Source organism: Phyllostomus discolor, chromosome 13 (genome assembly GCF_004126475.2).
Source record: "Phyllostomus discolor isolate MPI-MPIP mPhyDis1 chromosome 13, mPhyDis1.pri.v3, whole genome shotgun sequence".
In the NCBI taxonomy this organism is placed as follows: domain Eukaryota; kingdom Metazoa; phylum Chordata; class Mammalia; order Chiroptera; family Phyllostomidae; genus Phyllostomus; species Phyllostomus discolor.
In genome coordinates this window covers 53,445,108-53,467,103 of record NC_040915.2, presented here as the reverse complement: position 1 = coordinate 53,467,103, position 21,996 = coordinate 53,445,108, and the positions used below count along the sequence as shown (strand labels likewise).

The following is a 21,996-nucleotide window of genomic DNA, read 5'->3' as shown; positions in this document are numbered from 1 at the left end:
CCCCCAGGCACCCGGTGGAGAGTAAACACACTGGAGGGCGGAGGCCCTTGCTGCCTCCCAGGTGGGAGACAGGGATGACCGGGCCCGTCGGGTGGCTATGGGGATGGACAGGAGAGAGTGTGGCTTCAGACACAGGTGACAGGACCGGCTGAAGGACTAAGTTTAAAGGGGAGAGAAAGAGTATGAGCCACCCACCCCATCACCACAGCCACACAAAGCCAGGGGAAATCAGAACCGAAGGGAATCCCAAAAAGATCAATGCAGAATGCCCACCACGCAGAAGCGGTGAGCAAGCTGGCCGGCCTGCTAATTCCACACCAGTGCAAAGCACAGAGAGTCAGAGGCCTGGGTTCAAATCCAGGCTTCACCACGTACTACTCACATGACCTCGGACAGGTCAATGCTCCTCCCCAGCCTCATCTTTCCTTGCCTGTAAAATGGGCATGATGATGCTGGGTCCAGGCAGACAGAGAGGCCCCAGTGCAGGACCCGGTGCAGGGAAGGCTCTCCTTTCCCTCCCTGTCTTCGGTGTGATCCCCAAGGGCCCTTCTCAGGTGAGTTAAATCGCCCCAAAGCCCATTTTTGAAGAACTAATATAAATAGTGACTTTCTTCCCAGAGGATCATATGAAGCAGAAAAGGGAATCCTTCCCACCGAAGGGGGGTCAGAACAGAGACACCCTAAAAATAACAGGTGTGTACCCAGTTCCGGGACTGGGGCTGGGTAGGAGCCTCCACGGTTCTGCCCCCTGCCGCGCGGCAGGGCGGGGACAGCCCAGGACCCCGGCCTCTGGCTGCAGCACATCCCTCCATCCCTGGAGAGTGTGGAGCGAAGGCAGTCGGGACTCCAGGTTCAAAGGCTGTGAGGCTCAAATCCGGGCTTGGCTTCAGAAAACCACTCCCCCTCCCCGTGCCTCAGTTTCCCCACTTGTGAGTCAGGAAAAACAAGCCCACCCTTGCGGAAGGCTATGAGACCACCTGTAGGAGTACTTGAGCTGGCTGGGGGCTCAGGCGAGGTGTTCCCAGGACCTAGAACGTGACAGTGAACACCACCTCCAAAAAAATGCCCCGTTCCTCATTGGGGGGGTGGTGCACAAGCCGTGCTACTGTCCACGGCAAAGGGGTCTTTGCAGAGATGTGCTCACGTCAAGGATCTGGAGACGCAGGGGCCAGCCCAGATGATCCGGGTGGGTGGGCCCTAAAGGCAATCACACGCGTCCTTGTAAGAGGGAGGCGAAGGGTCTGGGGAAGAAAAAAGGCAAGGTGACAACCCCAGCGGAGAGACGCTTGAAGATGCAAAGCGTTGAAAGTAGAGGAAGGGGCCTCACAGTGTGCGCAGCCTCCACAAGCTGGAAAAGCCAAGGAAACGGATTCTCCCCACGGAGCCTCCGCAGGCCCGGCACCTCTGCTCGGTGAGACTGGTTCCGGACTCCGGCCTCCAGAACCAGGAGAGAGCGCACCGCCGCTGTTCTAGGCACTGGGTTTGGGACCGTGCGTCACATCAGCCCCAGGAAACTAGCCCAGATGTCTTCCCCATGCCACACCGGATGCGGTGCTGGACGGTCGGAGAACTCCCGCAGGTGGAGGCCAGACGTGGGTGTGTTTTGAGACCTCGCAGGGAGATCGCCCCGGGATGAGAAGCAGGGGTCTGGGAGCCGGAGGGGCTCGAGTGCACGGCCCCTTGGACACGGCCTCCCAGCACTCACCCTCAGGCTGTGGACTGGACTCCTGTCACTTGCCCGCCGCCCCCCCAGGACGGTCTGCGCTCCAGGGCTGGGGTCCCCCCGACTGCCCCCCACTCATTGTCACCAGGTACTGCCCCAGCACTGACACTACACGCTAAGCCCTGCAGACACAGACCTGAGCAAGACGGGCTCCCACCCACCTCGGGAGGAGCTACAGCAGGAAGCCCTAAAGCCCTCGGATGCAGGCTGCCTGGGGGCTGCAAGGGGCAAGTGGGGAAGGCTTCCAGCAGCGGAGACCCCTGAGCTAGGTCTGGCAGGGGACCCAAAACCCCAGTGCAGCAGACACTGTCCATGCCCCCCACCACCCTGCACACTCCAACAGTTTCCGAATACCCCCGCTTCCACCTCTCGGGGAGGTGAGATTCACACCATCCTGGAGGCCCCCGTGGGGCTGAGCCCGTGGCTGCAGAGGCAGAGGCAGCCTGGTTACGAACACACCCAGCGGTGGCCTCCTTCCCTCCCCCGTCCCACTGTGCCCCTCCCAGGGCAATCTTCCCCGGGACCGCCTCCCACACAGGCCACCTGCACCCAACACACTGCCTCCGGGTCTGCTCGGGAGCCCACAGCCCTGCAGGGGGCGGAGTGAGGGAGGTCCGTGACGCGGGAGAAGGCTATCACCACGATCTCGCACATCATCGACCGTCACGGCCCGCATCATGTGTCAGCTGCTGCCTTCGTCACGCCTGCGTTGTCTCCTTCTCCCATTAGTGGAGGAAGGTGCTAGTATCATCCTTTTTTTTTTTTTACAGAAGGGGAAACTGAGGCACAGAGAGGGGAAGTCATCATAAAAGTCTAAAATGACTTGTGTTCCGGCCCTGGTCGGGTAGCTCGGTCGGTTAGAGCATCATCCTGACACACGAAGGTTGCGGGTTCGATCCCTGGTCAGGGCACATACAGGACTCAGCCAGTGAATGCATCCATAAGTGGAACAAATCGATGTTTCTCCCCCCTCAAAACCAACACATAAAAAATAAAATGAAATGACTGTGTCTTCATCCCTGGACCTCACCACCTGTCTCTCTCCACCTCATTCACTATGCTTCAGCCACACAAACCCTTCTGTTCTTGAACTTGCTGCTCCCCCCACCCCACCACGGCGACTTTGTACCTCAGGATCCGCGTCAGCCCTGTTCCACTGCCCAGGGAAGAGGGGAAAGAGGGGGTGCCGCCTCTCCCCGAGTCAGTGCTCTGCTTAGATGGCATCCCTTCGAAGGGGCTTCTCTGAACGCCCAGCAGCGCCCCCGTCTCACTGCCTGCCACATTTACACTCTCTGCACGACCCTTTTCATGACAGAAATGATCTACCTTATTGGTTTACTTGCTTTTTTATCTGGCTGGCACAGAGGCCAACAAACTCTGGGCCATGAGCCACGACTGGCCCACCACCGATTTTTATATGGCCCGTGGTCCAGGGATGGCTTCTGCATTTTTTAAATCACCGCACGGGGGGAATTGAGAGAATAACATTTCACGACCACACGAAAACCACATTTCAGTGCCCGTAAATGAAACTGGATCGGGGCACAGCCGTACCCGCTCGGTTAGCTGCCGCCGCCGGCCACTTGTGCTGTGAAAGGAGGTCAGCAGGTGTGATGTGGTCACAAAACCAAAACTAGTTACTATCGGGCCCTTTATGGCTGGCCCCACCCCGGGGTGCAGGGCCTCACCTGTCGCTTCCATGGGTGAGCCCTGCCAAGGCAGGTGCTCAGACGACAGAGGAGGGAGATGGTGAATAGAAGGGCCCACAGCCAGCAGGGGGCTGGGCATCACCTAGGCTTGCGATGGGTGAATGAGTGAATGAATGCAAGCATGAATGAATGAACCTCAACGGGAAGCCACAGGTGTCTCCCTAAGATTCCTCCAGGGTCCCCCACAGAGGAAGGGTCTGCCATCCCCTGGGCAGGCGCCTCTCCAGCAGCACCAACCTGGCCTTGACATTCACTCTGTGAGCCCAGAGCTCTAAAGAGAGGACGTGATTCATTCCAGAGGAAGGAAACCAGCCCTCAGATCCGGGACCAAATTTAACTCCTCTCCTCCACGCACCTCCCCCCAGACACACACACACACACACACACACACACAGCGTCTCCCCACCTCGCTGGGTGAGGAGGTAAGGAGTGCCCAGCCCAGCAGCCAGGGCTGGGGAGGCCGTCGGCAGCTCCTGGCTCAGCTTTCTCCTGAAGGGGCACCCACAGCTCTCTCAAAATGCAGAAATCCTCCACAGAACGGCAGTATTTCAGAAAAATTCTTCCCTCTCCCCTTCCCTTTCGTCCCTTCCCCTTGTCTCTCGGCCTGGAGACAAAGAGGGAACTAAAGAAACAAGAGACGGAGCAGGAAGGAAGGACCTTGCACTGCCCTGGGAATTTCCAACCCAGCAAATAAATGAGCTGGTCTCTTGGGAGGATAATAACGTCCTGAATGCCTGGGAGACGGCACCTAATTTATGTGTCGTTCCCAGTGGAGGGGGGAATGGATATGCTCACACTTTGCCATGTGTCGCGTCTGCACAGACAGGTATTTTTATTTCCCAGGATGAGACTCCTTTTCCAGGGGCCCACACCCCAGAAACAGCAGCTCAGCTCAAAGGTTCTAACACAGGTGGGATTCTCCTGCCGGTACCTCTGGGTCTCAGCCCGGGATCGTTATCACAACCCTCCAAGTGCTCCCGGGTGAGGAGGCCCGTGTTCGCTGCCCTTTGCCTGCTCTTTCTCCCCCGCAGCTCTGTTCCCGATGGGCAGGACCCCAGAAGCCCCCATGTAAGGCGGTTAAGGCCACACTCACGAAGTTGCTGCAGCTTCCTCGTGCCTGTCCCGTAGCTGACCTTCCCTGGGCTGGCGAGCCCTGCAGCACAGGCAGAGGTAAGATCAACACTCCCTGTTCAGCGACCTTTGAAGATGGACCTTCAAGGTCCACGGACCTTCCCCTCCAGGGGCATCGAGGGCTCACGAGACAGAAGCCAGTGGCGAGGGCCACACTGAGTGCTCTTCCTCTTAGCTCTGTGCCCCCGGGGAAGCTGCTGAACCTCTCTGGGCCCCCAGGGCCTCCGGGGATTTTGGCACTGCGCTCCCCACCCACCAGAGCTCTGAAGATGCAAACCCCCCAGGGAGGTCCATGTGCTCCGGGCTGAGCCTGAAAGCGCACCATCCATCCGTCACTGCCATGCCCCTTCCCTGTCTCTTCTAGGATGGCCTTTCCCCAAAAGGGACTCCGATCACACCGTGCCCCTGCTTAAACCCCCAGAGGCACTCAGAATCAAACCCACCCCCTTCCGCGGCTGCGCCCCAGGCTCCCTTGCGCATTTTGCCGCAGTCACACTAGCCTCTGCTGCACTCCCAGCCTTCAAGCATGCTGTTCCTTCTGCCTGGAACAGCCCTTCTCCCCCTCTCCTCACCCCTCCCTCGTCCCTCACACATCCTTTACGTCTCAGCTTTAACGGCCCTCCCTCAGTGTAGAGGGTTGAATAACGTCCCTGTAAAAGTCATGTCCACCTGAACTCTTGGAATGGCACCTTTTTGGTCTTTGCAGATGTAATTAATTAGGTCTCAGTGAGGTCACACTGGACTAATTGGGGTGGGCCCTAATCCCATGACTGACGTCCTCATAAGAAAAGGAGAAGATGCGGATTCAAGCCCCGGAGCACCACGGACCGCCAGAAGCTGCCAGAAGCCGGAAGAAAGAAAGGACGGGCTCTCCACTACAGCCTTTGAGGGAGGGGGGCCCTGCTGAGGCCTTGATTTTGAACTTGGGGCCACTAGAGAGAACACATTTCCACTGTTCTGAGCCACGCAGGTCCTGGGTACTTGTCAGAGTCCACTCCGAAAGCCCAGCACCAGCCTAAGTCCATCTTCCAGACCTTCTCCGAGGCCTCCTGCTCCTCCTGCTCCTCCTACTCTTCCTCACTGCAGTGTCCGTGTCCCCTCCAGGCCCAAACTCCCAGAGAGAAGGGTTCCTGCCCGGGGCTCCCCGCAGCAACCAGTGCACAGCAGGTGCCAATAGGATCTTCCAAATGAATCAACTGGATAGGCGCACCAAGGGAAGATCACAGAGGCTGAGAGACTCATCGAAGGCCACACACACCAGGAAGAGGCAGGCACCAGCCTGCACACCACTCACTGGCTTCCATACGAGTGACCTGGGGGCCAGATGCTAACACCCAGCCTGCTGGCTTTGGTCCCTGCAGGGGAGCCTCCTTCTCTCTCCCTCCTGATGACCCCCAGCTGCCAGGCCCGTGCCCTCTGGGCTCTGCACCAGACCAAGAGCCTGACCTTGGCAGAGACCTGTCTCAGCACAATGAACCCAGAGATAAAGCCTCTTCACTCCTGTGAGGCTCTGGGGCCACTGTGGGCAAGAGGTGCCCTGGACTCGGGTTAGCCCAGCACCGGCAGGGCCGCTGTGGCCACGGCGCCCAGTGGGGCCCGCTCCCTCTCTCACCCCGCCCCCGCTCCTCCCTCACACACCCTCATTGCCAACTCGGCATTTACGGAGCATTTATGGAGGCGCACAGTCCAGGGGCTGGACGTGAAATGGCACTGACTCACGGGAGACAGGGAGTCCCAGGCAGGAGAAAGCCGCCGCCTGGCGCTGCTGGCCTGTCCTTCACGCTTCGGGAAGGCTTGCTGATCACCCCTTTCCAACAAGGTGGGAGCAAAGCCGGCAGGCCGGCAGCACTGACTTGGCGGGAACCCGATGACACTGTTTCATTTCTTTGGTTTGTATTTTTAGAGTAAATGTCTACTATGGCCGGGGGTGCTGGTTTTTCCCATGTATAGTAATGATACATAGACTTGTATTAAAATATTAGGTAACAACATAGGAGAATATAGATCTGGCAAAAGTCAGAAAGTTGATGTGTGGATGACAGAACGTGGGGACTCTGCCTTCATTCATTCATTCATTCATTCGCTCACCTACTCGCTCCAGGCAGACACACACAGCCTTGGTGGTTCTGTACTAACTTCCTCAGCTTTAGCCAGAATTGAGTACTGTGTTCTGTGGCTGGGCCTCTTGGCCCAGGTGCCCTTCAGAATCATCTGGGGAGATTTCTTTTTTAATACTGATGCTCAGGGCCCTCCCCCCCAGACCCAGTGACTCCGAGCCCCCAGACAGTGATCCCGGCACCTGTATTTCCTAAATTCCCCCAGGGGGTTTCTTCTGAGCAGCCAGTCCCAGGCACTCCCCGTGAGTGGGGAGCTGGGTCCACGGTGTCCAGAGAATATCCTGGAAGAACGGGATCCAGGCCTTAAGTGTTTTCCAAAAAAGACTCACGCCAGGCCACGCGTGCCCTGGGCCAGGGAGAAGCAGGCCAGCCCTCTGCGGGGCCCTGGGGCATGTCCTGAGGAAATTCAGTCAGGGGGTGGAGGCTGAAATAGTTCCATAAAACACAGCGTCACACAACAGACATTCTAACGGGAACTGAGGCCCAACAAATACAGACCCTAAGAGTGTCCCATAAAAATGAGCTTTGGCCGGGTAGCTCAGCTGGTTAGAGCATCATCCTGATACACCAGGGTTGTGGGTTCAACCCCCAGTCACCACATATACAAGAAGCAGCCCATGCATGCATCAGTATGTGGAACCAACAAATCAGTCTCTCTCAAATCAGTAAATAAAAAATTTTAAAAAATAATCTCCCATAAAAATTACACTCCAGCCACACCTACTAGGGTGGCTGGTGTCAAAAATACAGAAAACAACAAGTGCCGGCGGGGCAGCAACGTGGAGAAGCCGGAGCCCTTGCACACTGCCAGCGGGGCTCAGCTGTGAAGCGGGGTACGGCTGCCGCGGGCAAGTCTGGTGGCTCCCGAAATAATTAAAACGAGAATGAGCTCATCTAGCCACCCTAGGGGCTATACACGAGGTGAACTCAGAGCTCTCTGCGCACCCCTATTCATAGCAGCACTATCCACGACAGCCACAACAGGGGAGCCACCCACCCACGTCCATCCACAGACGAATGGTAAACAAACTGTGCTCTCTCCACACAATGGAACATTACTCAGCCTTAAAGAGCAAGAAGGTTCTGATACATGCCACAACATGGGTAATATCATGCTGAGTGAAATAAACCATGCCCTGGCTGGCGTGGCTCACGCCAATCAGTGGATTGAGCACCAGCCTGGGAACCGGAAGGTTGCCAGTTCGATTCCCAGTCAGGGCACATGCCTGAGTTGCAGGCCAGGTCCCCAGTTGGGGGCATGGCAACCAATTGATATTTCTCTCTTTCTCTTTCTCCCTCCCCCTCTTTCTAAAAATAAATAAATGAAATCTTAAGATATATATATTATTTTAAAAAAAGGAAATAAGCCAGTTACAGAAAGACAAAGACTGTGTGACTCCCTGACATGAGGCACGTACAGTAGCCAAACGCACAGAGACAGGAAGTAGAATGGTGGCTGCCCGGGGCTGGGGGAGGGGAAGTGGGGAGTTAGTGTTAAATGGGGGCTGAGTTCCAGTTGTGCAAAATTTCTGGAGGTGGATGGTGGCGATAGCAGCCCAACAATGTGAATGTGCTTAATGCCGATTTTACACTTAAAGATAGTTCAGAGGATAAATGTATATTATGTATGTTTCACCACAATTTAAAAATAAATATTAAAAAAAAAATAAGGCTTGGACCCAACTGCCTGGATTGCACCTCTGACTGGCAGGGTCCCCATAAGGCTTTGTCCACCAGGGAGGGGAGGTGGAGGTGGCATTTCCCCTGCAAAGCCCGGCAGACTCGGGCCCAACCAGAGGCAGGCGGCCCATGGGCCAAGCCGGGGGTGAGCGGGAATGAGCGGCAAAAGGGCCCAAACCTGTTCCTCCACCCACTGGGGTGCTGGGTGCTGGGTGCTGGAGCATCTTCACGTCACAACCTGCCCTGTTGGCTCTGTGTCACCCATGGGAGTGCCTGGCGGGTGGCCAGAGGGTATTTGAGCTCCACCCGGAGCACCTGCACCCCCAAGCCAGCTGACATCTGCTTGGGGGGTGGGGGCAGCAAGGACAGTCCCTCCAACAAGGCGGGAGGGGGAGGGGCAGGGAAGGGGGTGAGGAGAGCAAGTCAGGTGGGAAGACGTAGGGATTAGAAAGCAGGAATCCTTCTAACGTCTTGTCCCACTCAGGCTTAGCTCCCAGCTGGCTGTGTGACCTTGAACGAAACACTCATCCTCTCCAAGCCTTTTGTTCTCTCCTCTGAAAGGAAAGCTTCCAAAGGAAAGGCACAGAAGTCCAGACAGCCCTGTGAGGGCCGGGATCCAATGCCCGCCCCTGGGGAATCTGCCGGCCCGCTCCACAGACAGGGAGCTGCCCAGTGTGAAGCCATCCTCCCCAGGGGCATGCACCTGGCTCAGCGTCCCCAGCTGCAGCCGGGCCAAGAGCCCCGAGTCGCTGGCGCAGGAGGCAGAGAGGGAGGCCAGGCTGTCAGGGGCCCTAGAGACCAGGGATTCGTGAGCTTGCTCAGGCCCCAGGCGGCTGCCGCACCACGCGGCCACTTCCCACGGGGCAGGCCGTGCAGCGAGCCCACTCTGAGTCCAGGGGAGTGGATGCTGCAGTGAGGCCATCCCTGCTGCTGAACAAATAAGCCAGAGCTCCCAACCTCTGCCGGTGAGTCAGCAGCGTCAACACCAAGTGCCAAGGGACCCGGAGGCCTGATGAAAAGAGCAGGACTTTGGATCCCCGCTCTCCCTGCCCTGCCTGCATTTCCTGATTCGCTGCCCCCTCTGGGGCTGCGTTTCCTCATCCAGAAAGAGGAATCAGTGCTGCCTACTTGGTGGGGTCATCCAGAGGCGGTGACAGTACGGTGTCCCACCACTGGTGACCTACAGAGACGGCACTTCCGCATGCCACTGCCCAGCGGGTGGATGGGTGGGCACCCAGCTCGAGGGCAATAAATGCTGGTCAAAGCAGAGCGGGACCCCAAGGTTACTGCGCAGAAGAGGCAGCGGGAGCCGAACTGAGGTGGGACTGAAATCTCTGCTCCGTCCTAGCAGAAGCATGCGTTACTCACTCCCAGGACGGAACGTGAGACGTCTTGTTGCGCACACACCCAGTGTCACCGCGGCCCAGCAAAGTAGTTCCCCTGTGGGCGGCCCGCTAGTTGACCAGGTAAGGTTCCCAGTGCACCGGCGCACAGGGTGTGCGTGTGTACCACGGTGACACACTGATAAATGGGCTGTAGTGTAAGTGATGCACGTCCATGTGCATTAGATCAAACTAGCCCGCTGACCGTCTGATGTTTTCTAAGTTTTAAGAAATGACCCCTATGGGGTGGATCCACACAATGCAATACTATTCAGCTGCAAAAAAAGAACGAAGGCCTGATACACCGTAGGACGCAGATGAACCTTGAAAACGTGACGCGAGGTGAAAGAAGGCCGTCACAAAAGACCACGCCGTGTGCGATTCCATTCACATTAAATGCCCAGAACCACCCAGAGAGACCGGAAGTGGGCTCATGGGGGCTGGGGGCCGGCATAACAGAGGGAAGGGGTGAGTGCTGACGACCACAGAACACTGTGCCCGTAAAAATGTCCCCACATCGGTCACCGCGAAGTCTGTAGAGTTCTGTGAGCACATTGAAAACCATGGAATTGTACACTTCTCTAAAAATGGACACCTTTTTACTGAACACATCTTTTATTGCACACTTCTACAAGTGTCCAAATTTTTTATTTAAGTGCAATTGACATGGAGCACGACATTAGTTTCAGGTGTAAATGTAATGATTCGGTATTTATAAACACTGGGAAATGACCGCCTAGATAATTCTAGTTAACACTAGTCACCATGTATAATTCCAAAAAAATGTTTTTTCTTACAGTGAGAATTTTTAAGATTTCCTGTCTTAGCAAGTTCCAAATATGCAATAAAGTATCATTCACTGCCATCACCATGCTGCACGATACATCTGAGGACAGTTCATTTTATAACTAAATGTTTGTATCCACCCCCACCAGTTCTCCTACCCTCCCCACCTCTCCCAACCACCTGTCTACTCTGTGTATCTATGAGCTGTTTTGAAATTCTACATATAAGTGAGACCATATGGTATCTGTCTTTCTCTGGCTTATTATAATTTAGCGTCATAGCTTCTAGGTCCATCATGCTGTCGTAAATGGCAAGAGTTCATTCTTTTCTTTTCTTTTTTTAAAGACATTAGGAATTGTTTAAGATTTTTTTTTTATTTTTAGAGAGGGAAGGGAGGGAGAAAGAGAGAAACATCGATGTACGGTTGCTGGGGGCCATGGCCTGCAACCCAGGTATGTGCCCTGACTGGGAATCAAACCTACAATGCCTGGTTTGCAGCCCGTGCTCAATCCACTGAGCTACACCAGCCAGGAAGAGTTCATTCTTTTTTATGGCTGAATAATATTCCATTGTACATGCATGCCACCACCTCTTCATCCACCAAGGGGTGCTTAGGTCGCGTTTGTATCCTGGCTGTCCTAAATAGCGATGCAATGAACACAGGGGTGCAGATGCCTTTCTTATGGTTTTCATTTTCTTTGGCTAAATACCCAGAAGCGGAATTCCTGTGACATACGGTAGTTTCAGTTTTCATTGTAAACTGAATTGTATACTTTAAATAGATAAATTGTATGATATGCAAATTCTATCTCAATAAAACTGTTACTTTTAAAAAGTGAGTCGAGATCAAGAAAAAGGTTAACGGAAGAACAACCCAGGTGGTGCACAAATATGAAAATTGTCCAGGCCAACACCAGAGCGACTGGGGCCTGGGAATCAGCACACTGACGGGCCAGAGCCTCCGAGCGCAGCCTCTGGGTGGAGGTGAGCCCACCTCCTCCACGGCCGTGAGCCAGAGCCTCACCTCTCCGGACCTCAGATCCCTCACCCCCCAACACCAGCCAGATCGCTCTCCCCAAATCTGGGAGCAACATCTGGGCTAAACCACGTTGTGGTACAACACTCAGCCTGGAGGACCCCAAGGGTACCCCAAGATTCAGCCGCCATCCTTCAGAGCAGCTGAAACATGAACGGGGCTAGGGGCCCCCTCTTGGGGGGTGATCTGGCACGGCATCGGGGGGGGGGGGGGTGTCGTGGAGGAGCAGACGTTTTCAAGGCCGGCCCCGGGAGAGGACTCACAGGGCAGACGCTCCCAATTACGGGCATCAGGTTGGTGAGGGGCTGCTTCTTGTCCACACAGCCCTGTGCGGCACCAGCAAAAACAAGCCTAGTGACCACTGTGGCTGCCTTTCCGTGATCACCTACCGTGTGCTGGGCGTTCCAACACACACTCAAGCGTGAAGTCACAGTGAAACACACAAGCAATGCAGAATCAGACGTCAAGGCGTGAGTATTATTAATAGCAAGTGTAATGGATTACGAGGATTCAACAAGATGATGCATAGCAAGTGGGTAGCACAGGGTCTGCTCAGTCGGTGTTATTGTTACAAATGAGTGGGGGAGGGGGAGGGAATGGGGAGGAGGGGAGGGAGAGGGGAGGCGGCACCGATTACGGATCTGGTTGTGCCGGGAGCCTGTATGCGTTGTGGCGCGTCAACCTTGTAAGATGAAACCTACTCTTATTAGCCCGTTTCAAGGAAACAGGACGGATGAGGTTTGTAACTGACCCACGGTCATGGAGCTGGTAAAGGGCAGCATCACCCACCCACCCCTGACTCACTTCTGAAAACCAGGCTCTGTGAACCCCTTCCTCTCTCTGTCACGTCCAGGTCCCCACTGGAGTCCCGGTGACTTCCTGGTTTACAGACCTTCCTAGTGGTGGCCGGCTGACCCCGTCACTCTTCCCAGGTGTGGCCGAGCCTCCTGAAGCCGCTGCTGCAGCCGAGGGCAGTGGAGGAAGGGTGCCTGATGAGCTCAGCTTACAGGGGCCACCTCCAGCCCGCTGGGACCTCCAGTGGCTCTAACTTGGAGAACGCCCAGGCCTCGGCAGGGACAGGAAGCATCCGTGAGCGATAAAGATCAGGACTCCAGGGCCCGGAGTGCTGGGTGTGGGCCCAACTACCTGACCAGGCCCCTGTTCTGAGCAGCCCCCACCCTTGAAGTAAGAGCGGCACCTCCGGGCCCTGTCCCGAGAAGGTGGTCCGGCGCCCGCCGGGCCTAACCTCCAGTGCCGCCCATTGTCAGTCACAGTGTTCCCAGAAAGGGGCTGGCTCGTCACTCAAATCAAGAAAAATTACACACACATATAAAACGCTGGTAAGAACTCAGCATCTGCTGTGTGCCGGGCACCTCTCCAAACACTTCACTGATTTTAACTCGTTCCACCCGTAACTCGGCGACCTCACTGAACGGAGGAGAAGGTGAGGCTCAGAAGGGGAGTCAGCTAGGTGTCCTCAGGGCGGCCTCCCCCAGGTCACACCCCTAGGAAGTCACAGAGCCTGAATCCAAGCCACCTGAGGATGCACCCCAAGAGGCAGGGCTAACACCTCTCGGTCCTATGCATGCTGCGATGGACAGGTATAAAAGTCACATTCCAAAATATTAGCACTGGTTATCCTTCAACACGGGATCCTAAGACTCTTAGCTCCTCCTTTTTGTTTACCTGTATTTCTAAACGCTCAATAATGGGAATGTATTGTCATGTGAATGTATCGCAGTCAAGATAAAAAGAGAAGAGAATTATTAATTGGGAAAAGGGAAAGGAGCCAGTGTGTGCAGGTGTGGAAGCGACAGCAGGCTACAGCAGAAGGCACACCAAGCGCACCCAACGCGCACAGTGGACGCTTTATCCCACATCGCCATGCCGTGCACCCCAATACTCGCCCACGTGACCTCGGCCAGGCTGAAAGGCAGGCACCAGCACCCCCATTCCACAGGTGTGAACCCCAAGGCAGAGGGGAAGCCAGTCCCATGGCTGGTGAGAAAGAAGCAAAGGCAGACCTCACCCCCCAGGCTGCCTACTTCAAACCCAGGCTTCAGTGGCTGGCAACTGCTGCGGTCCACAGAAAAGCCACCTTCCTGGAGGTGACTCAGGACCCAGAACAGGAACTGGTGACACCCAGAGAGCCCCTGAGGACACCCAGCTGACCCCAACCGAAAGCCAGGGCAGATGGCTCACACTTGCTCTGCTGGGTCAGCCAGCATGCTGGGCATTCCAGAAATTCCTCCAAAGTTTTTGGATGCCTCTAATCGTCCCCTCTTCCTTTTAATGATCGAAAGAACTAGAGGCCACCCTTGGAAGCATGATCGCTTCCTCTCTGGAGTCCCACCCAACAGTGACCAGGCGCATCTCGCCATCCCCGGAAGAAGGTGTCTGCCGACTGCCAAAGCTTCCCAGTCTCATCCAATCATCCAAGTCCTGGGGGCATCAGGGAAGCAGGTCTGCCTCCAGGCTGGCAGGGGGCAGGACCAGGAGAACACGGTCCCCGCCCCAGCATCACCGCCCTGGGCACACTGTTCTGTGACCCCCCGTCTCCCTCTGTGAGGGCATGAGCTGTGTCCCAGGCAGCTCGGACACACACCCAGGGCCAGGCTCAGGCCCCAGGACACAGTAGGTGCTTAATAAATAACAAAAATGAAAATGATTGGCAAACCCAAGAGAGGAAAGGACACCCTGCGCTGGAAGTTCTGACGGGGGAGAGTATTTCTGGGCAAGCTGGGGAGAAGGGAACTGACTGCGTGAGTTATTCCCGGGAGCTCTAGGTCGGCAGGAGGCGGACCCAAGTTCAATTCCAGCCACCGCCACTTCTCCCCTCAAGCTGAGTGATGTGATGGGGGGCTTTCTGTCTCCGAGCCTCAGTTTGCTTGTCTGGAAAGGGGGCTAGTAAAACCACCTGTCTGGGAGATTCTGAGGATTGATGAGAAGATACACACACAGTACCTCCTTAGCAGAGGGCTTAGCACACAGTAGGCCCTTGGAGAACACAGTAGGCCCTTGGCGAACGGTGGTTTTCTAGGCTCTACCTTTCAAATGCCTGGTTTGGACTCTTCCCAGAAGGGGTAGGTAGCAGGAGCAGAGGCTCTGGGGCCCACTCACACAGTTCTCCCCCACAACCACCCCCACCCACGCCCACGTGAAGGGCACAGAGACGGGAAGGGGATTGCCCGGGGGCACACAGCAGAGAAGCCGGTGCCAGCACTCGGCTGTCGGGGCTCTGGCCCAGAACCGCTCTAGTACTACTCTCTGCGTTCTCTCCCCGTGACCCAGGCCCCTCCCCGTGTCCAGCACAGCCCCCGGCAGGCAGGGGTCAGGTCTACAATCAGAGACAAGAGGTCTCCAGCGCTAGGGCCTGAAATGAAAGGGAGACACAGGCTTGGCCAGCTTCCTAGACCAAAGGGCTCTGGAGTTCCCCAACCAAGTCACTCCCCGGCCCAGCCCAGGGCACTGGGCAGGGCTCAGTGGGCACGGTGCCCACCGAGGCCCAGGCTTCATGTCCGGGCAGGCGGCGCTGTGTGTGTTCAGAGTGACCTCGGTGTACCCAATGCACCGCTGGCCTCCCCTGCAGCTGGGGGCCCGGCATACTCCGAGTTTCCTTCCCCGCACCCCCGGCAGGGCCTCATCGCACCACGCCGCCACGGGTAAACAGGACGGTCCCCAGAAAGGGCTTTTGTCACTGAGGAAGCAAAACAAAAAAGAAAAGAAATATCAACAGAGTCGGCTGGGAAGCTCAGCCCTGACCCGGGCCTTTGAAAATACAGCTGTGTCTCCCGCAGGCAGGACTCACGCCCCAGGGCCCCAGGGCCCCAGGGCCGCAGGGCCCCTGCCTGCCACCAGCTGATAAGTTGGGCGATCAATGCCTTTGACCTTTCAGGGCCTCAGTTTCCTCACTTGTAAGGTGGAAACAACACCAGCACCTGTGTTTCTAGGATGAAGAAGGGATTTGATAAAGGATTTGAGCAAATGCACTGACCCCATACATCAGGGCAACTAGCATGTAAGAGGCAGCCTATCCATGCAAATTATTGTTAATTACTGCCACTATTTCTGCTGGTACTGCAAACAAGAAATATTTATATTGTGATTTATAAAGCAATTCCTTGGCGTAACTTACACAGTTTCGTTGTTTAAACACTAAGCTGATCTTTTTACCGGGAATGGCTCAGGGAGCTTCACACGCTGTTAACTCACCTAACCCCACAATGATCCCACAGGGAAAAATCTTAGCATCTTCTTTCTGCAGGTGAGGACTGAGGCTCAGAGAGGCAAAGTCACTTGCCCAAAGTCACACAGCAATGGCGTGGTGCAGATGGGACAGGATACTGGGGTAGTCCAGCTCTGCCCTGCTTCGCCACCAGGGAGAGAGGTCCAGGACACAGGGGCGGCAGCTGGGCCGGGCCATGTGGGTCCACATGCCTCCTTCCCGGTCGCCGCCCTGGGCACGCAGCGCCCTCCCTGAGCCTCAGTTTGCTCGTCTGTAAAACGGGGACATGAGAGTCAAGTGAAAGATGATGAGCACAGCACCTAGGACAGAATGCTCTCCACTTACTGTTTTTATTCTACTATGAAGCCCAAAAGGAAGTACTCAGAGACGTGAAGTCGCACGCCCAGGGCCGCACAGGAATGCCACACCTGCACTACTCCAAGCTCTCAACCTCCCGACCCGGCTTCCTTCAGACACCCACCCCTGGCGTCCAGCAGGATCCCAGTCTCCCCATAACTGCACAGGACGCACCGCACCACCGACAGGGTAATCTGCTGTCGAATGAGTGAATGAAGGCATGACTTCTAACCCTGCACCCAGGTCGGATGGTCTCCGGCAGGTTCTCATAACCGTGGGCCCCCTGAGGCCTGCTGGGTGCTTCCACCTCGGGGCAGTGTGAATGCCCCTTACATGCACAGCTCCCAGGACTCTCCCTGACTGGCCTGGAGCTGCTTCAGGTTCAAGGACGCTAAGCGGTTGGATGAGGCCCTTTGTCCCTCCCTAGCTAGAGAGGCTTGCTCTGGGAAGAGAAGCTGGTCGACAGTGACCCACGAACAGATGGCCCCCCAGCCACAGCAGAGGGGAGAAGCACCTGCTCCAGAGGCACCTGCCTTCTATCCTGGCTGGGTGGCTCAGGTGGCTGGAACGTCATCCCATACAGCAAAAGGTTGCGGGTTCGATCCCCGGTCAGCATGCATATGGGAGGCAACCAGTGAATGTTTCTCATATTCACGTTTCTCTCCCTTTCTCTCTCTCTCTCTCTCTCTCCCCTCCACCCACCCCCCAGCCTGTGTGGGTGTTGGCAAGGTACAGCCACTCTGGAGGGAAGCTGGACAGGCTAGGTCAACATTCTAAATAGGCTTTACCCCAACCTGGGATACAGTTCCCTATCCCGAAATCTGTCCTGATTGGCTGCAATGAGTGTGCAAAGATGCGAACAGGAGAGTTTATTGCAGTGCTACATGCCACAGCAGAAACAAGCAACACCAACACTCAGTGTCAGCCGACAGGGGACCGGTTCGGCGCTAAGAGCACCGTCAGGCTTCGGAGTGTTGCTCAGCTTCTCAAAGGGGCGGGGTGAGTCCGCACGTTCTGAACGGGCAGAGCATCCACATCTGCTTTTAACTTACCTGCGAAGTTTACTGTTTTATGGTTGTTATTAAAAGACTAAGTCTACATTGCGTTGACTCATTTGTTTATTCCGTGACTATCGACCGTGGAAACAGCAGTGGACACAGACAGGGTTCCTGCCTTTTGCAGGGTCGATTCCAGAGGGGAAAGAGGGCACAGTCATGACTCCACTAAGACCACCCGAGGTACGAAGAGAAGGAAGACGACCCGCACGCACTACGCACTGCACACTGACCACGCCCCGGTCCCGCCCCGGTCCCTTCCCGCTCACTCCGAGCAGCAACCCTTGGAGGCGGGGTCCCTTTTCATCCCCATTCACGGACCAGGAGACTCTGGCTCAGGAGGTTAAGCCACCTGCAGGAACTCACACGGCCTGTAAATGGCGGAAGCAAGATTCGATTCCTTCTGCCTGGCTGCCGAGTGGACGCAAAAATGATTCCGATAATTAGCACGGTGTGATAAGGGCTGGGGCGGGAAACTCACTGTTCACTTAATACGGTATCATTTTGCCATCTTTGAAGTGTTTGGTATGTTATGTGTTATTCTCACAGTGTGTGTGTACCCCTCTTCTGATTCCGTGATGTAAACATCCCCAGGTCACGCTCTGGGGACATAGTACATGTTATTTTCATAATATAAAATACATACATACATACATACTGTGTTTATCACATCTGACTCAGACATGTAAACACCCAAAGATCATATTTTGGGGATACATTTCACATTCTTTTCTTTTAAAGGATTTTATTTCTTTATTTTTAGAGAATGGGAGAAAGAGAGGGAGAGAAACATCCATGTGTTGTTGCCTCTCATGCACCCCCAACTAGGGACCTGGCCCACAACCCAGGCATGTGCCCTGAGACTGGGAATCCAACTGGTGACCCTCTGGTTCACAGGTCGGTGCTCAATCCACTGAGCCAACCCAGCCAGGGTGTATTTCATATTTTTAATGGAGACAAGGCCACAGAACATTTCAAAGGTCATTTAACTGAGCAATTAACAAAGGCAGCCATGATAACAACGTCCCACAGGTCACGTGTAGCCCTTTCACTTTGCCTTCCCCCTCCCTGCCTCCCATCTGTGGACCAGAGTCCTGGGGCGTGGATTCCTGAGGACAGGCGCTCTCTCGACTTGCCCAGGGAAGATGCTCGATCAACCACTCAGCACACCGAAGGAAAACAGTGTGTGCGCATGTATCTCTCAGTTCCAAGTCTGCGAGCTTCCTCCTAAATGGCAGCAGTTTGGGCAGCACAGTGGGAGGGAGCAGGAGGACCACTCGAAGCCTCCGTTTCATAAGCTGCACAATCAACAGTCCCCAAAGCACGTATCACCTGGGTTTGTCATGAAGAATTTTTAAAAGAACAAAATAAAATAAAGAAAGAAGACTGTAAAACGCGCTACGGCCAGCACCGGGCACCCGTAAAAAGTGGCGGCTCTGCCGCATGAAGTGCTTTACCCACATTCTCTCCAATCGTCCCATTTCACAGAAGAAGAAACTGAGGTCCCAGGAGGGAAGTGGCTCCTACAGTCTGGACGGGTGAGTGTGGGAAGGAACGTGACCTCCTGGACAAGGGTCTTCCCGCTGCCCTGGTCTCAGCCCTGAACCCGACCCTAAGACAGCCTTCCTGTCTGGGTATTTAGGGAGGGGCTGGGGCATGTAAAGAAGATTCTGGGTATACCAGTTATTATGCAGTTCTCCAAATGAGCTCTGCCTCTGCTGCTCTCTCTGCCTGGAATGTTCCTTCTCCCCTCCTTGCCTCTTCCTTCTCCTCCTTTAAGACTCAGGTCAAGTTGGCCCCCCCTTCCACACACACAGGCTGGGAGAGGGGCCACCTGCCTGGAACACACCCTGAAGACAGGCTGATGATAATCATACCCTCCCTCGGCAAGCACAGACCGGTAAGGACCTGGCCTGGTGTTTCCACACACTGGTTCACCTGGCTTACAGAACGAGCCTTTGAGAAAGGGGAGCAGCCTATCCTGGGCCCATTTTACAGATGAGAGAAACCGAGGCTCAACACAAGTACCATGCCCAAGACCACAGCCAGGAAGGGGGCGGGGCCAGGGTTTGGCCCCAAATCTCCCTGGCTGGCTCCCCCTCCTTTCCGTCCCTGCTTTCTCCTGGAACCCTCCCGGGATTTATCCCTGCTGTTGCCAGACTCACCCTTACCACCCTTTGTGGCTTCTTGACTCGCCTTCACTGACTCCGAATATCTGCAAACTGCAAGCTGAGAGTTCAAACCCCCCTCTCTGCCCAGGCGGGCTGGCGAAGACCTCCCGCACCACGGAGCCCCAGCCCGCACCCAGGGAGTATGGCGTCCCTGAGGATCTGGAGGTTTGTCCCCCTCCCTGGGCAGGCAGACCAGGAGTGTTTAGGAAGGTTTGCAGAATGGAATGAAATACTGACACTTACAATAATTAAGCCACCTCCCCGGGGGTGGGGGGGGGGTTCCTTCTCCAGATAAAAGGCTAGGCCTCCAAGAGCTCTTCAGCTGAGTGGCTCTCTAAACAGAACGCTGACCCAGGTCTCTATCCAAGTCCGGTCCACCATGACCTCTCACCTGGATTTTTCTAGCAGTCTCCGCACTGGCCTCTCAGCCTTCCTTGCAAACCCTGTCCCAGCCAGCCTCCCACAACGGCAGGGCGAGCTTCCTAAACACAGATCTGACCTCGTCCCCCTCCTGCAGAAGGACTTCTGCATCACCCACCTCACTGCCCTGGGACAAAGCCCAAACCCCTAAGAATGGCTGACTGGGCCCCTGTCAGCCCCCCATGCTCCCTCCTACAGCCAGGCCGGGCTGTTTCTCTTCCTGCCCATACCACCCGCTCTTTCCACCGCAAACCCTCCAAGAAACTGCCACTCCAGACCTCTCCCCAGCTCAGGACAGAAGGCATCGGCCCCTCCCCCCATCACAACTCTCCTTGTCCAGACAATTGCCTCTTTTCACAAAGGCTCGACCCCTCCCTTAAGGATGTGGTTGCCAGTGTCTTGAAATACTTGAATGAATGCATGAATGAATGAATGAGTGAAGGAACATTTAAACTACTCTTTTTTTTTTAAAGCATTGAAGTTTTTTTTAAGATTTTATTTGTTTATTTTTAGAGGGGAAGGGAGGGAGTTACATAGAGAGAGAGAGAAACATCAATGTGCAGTTGCTGGGGGTTATGGCCTGCAACCCAGGCATGTACCCTGGCTGGGAATCGAACCTGGGACACTTTGGTTCCCAGTCCTTGCTCAATCCACTGAGCTACGCCAGCCAGAGCTTATTTAAACTACTCTTCGGGGGCTCTTTTCCTCAGTTGGTTGGAGATGTATTCAGGTGAGGCTGACAGAGGAGAAATGTCAGGGACAGACTGCAGGCTGCTCCAATGTCCTGCCAAGGTCGGCCCTGAATAACAGCCAGCCTCTCCCAGGACCTCCAAGGGGAACGAAGCCCCTCCAGCCTCAGAATTTCGGGCGAGGGCTGCACCCCTACATCGAGAGCCAGCACAGCTGCCTCACAGGACTGTAGCTGATTGCTCCATAGCTAGAACGTAAAGGCAGGAGAACAGATCCTCCACTGCCCTGGGTCACACCATTTCTATAGTGCGGGCCACAGAGTAGGTAACCCCCCATACACACGTGACTCAATCAGCCAGGTCACGTGCCCCACTGAAACGTGCGCCCAGACACCGTACTGAAACCCGGCACTTCTCTCAGGTAATTGCACCCTTGTCAAGCAGGCAAATCCTTTAAAAAGGATTCCCCTAAAACCACCAAGACCGGGGCTGGTGCCTGCCCAGCTCCCTCGGAACTGTCCCGGGGCTGCGATGCCAGCGTCTGGGGGGGAAACGCATGTTTGTCCAGGAGCCCCGATGGATTAGCAAAGGGAAAGTGGGGCCAAGGGAGAAGCCGTGTCCAAACGCCCTGGTTACTGATTAGCCAAACCCCAGAGCTTCTCTCTGCAAAGAGGGGGGTGGGGGTGCAGAGGAACAATTAACCCCTTTGGAAGAGAGACAAAGTTGAGCATCTCTCTAGTCCTACAAGTTTAAAAAGGCAAGGGTCCCGGGAGTCTGCCCTCAGATGCTGCAGCGGAAGCACAGGGGCTGGGATGTGGGAAAGCAGGGGCCACAAATGAGGGCCCACTAGTAGCTGCAGAGCCCCTACCTGTTCTGGCACCCAGCATACCTACTAACCTGCGAGCCAAATAAGCGGATGGGTTGTGATCCCCACCCTCGCCCCATTTTGCCCAGAGGGGAGACCTGGGCTTCGAGAGATGAAGTGTTTTGCCCAAGGTCACAAAGAAGCTGCAAAGAAAAAGCTCTTTCTTTGTGCAACAGGTAATAGCCCTTTCCTTTCCAAAGGTAATGGCTGCTCCCAGCTAGAGAAAGTTCAGGGCTGCGGCAAGAAGCCCGGGCCACCTACGCGGCTTGCGGAGGTCACACGCTCCGCTATGGCACTCAGGGCAGGGTTTCAGGGTGAGGCGCCCCAGCTCCTAGGCGAGTGTGTACCAGGAGGGTGTGGAAAGGTCAGGTTCGGGCGGGGGTCAGTGGGCTGCCTCGCTTCCCAGGCGCCCCGCCTATACCCCAGGCGGCGCCACCAGCAGGGTGGGGACAAACCTAGCCGGCCTGGGAGCCGGGGAGACTGAGCCCGACACCCGTCAAGGTGCCTCTGCCCTGGGAAGGCGTGTGGAGCGGAGCGCAGAGCAGGCCAGGCGGGGAAGGCGCATCCACAGCTCGGGTGCCCCGGGGCCCAGCGCGCAGTTCTCTCTACCGCCCCTGCTGCCCGCAGAATCCTTTTGCCCGGGGCTCCGC

At 55.6% G+C, this 21,996-nt stretch overlaps 1 protein-coding gene across 3 annotated transcripts in view; it reads right to left on the bottom strand.

Annotated features, from left to right (window-relative positions):
* The window catches only part of KIAA1671 (KIAA1671 ortholog), a 163,430-nt gene that overhangs the window by 140,813 nt on the left and 621 nt on the right, over positions 1 to 21,996 (bottom strand). The window lies entirely within an intron of this gene.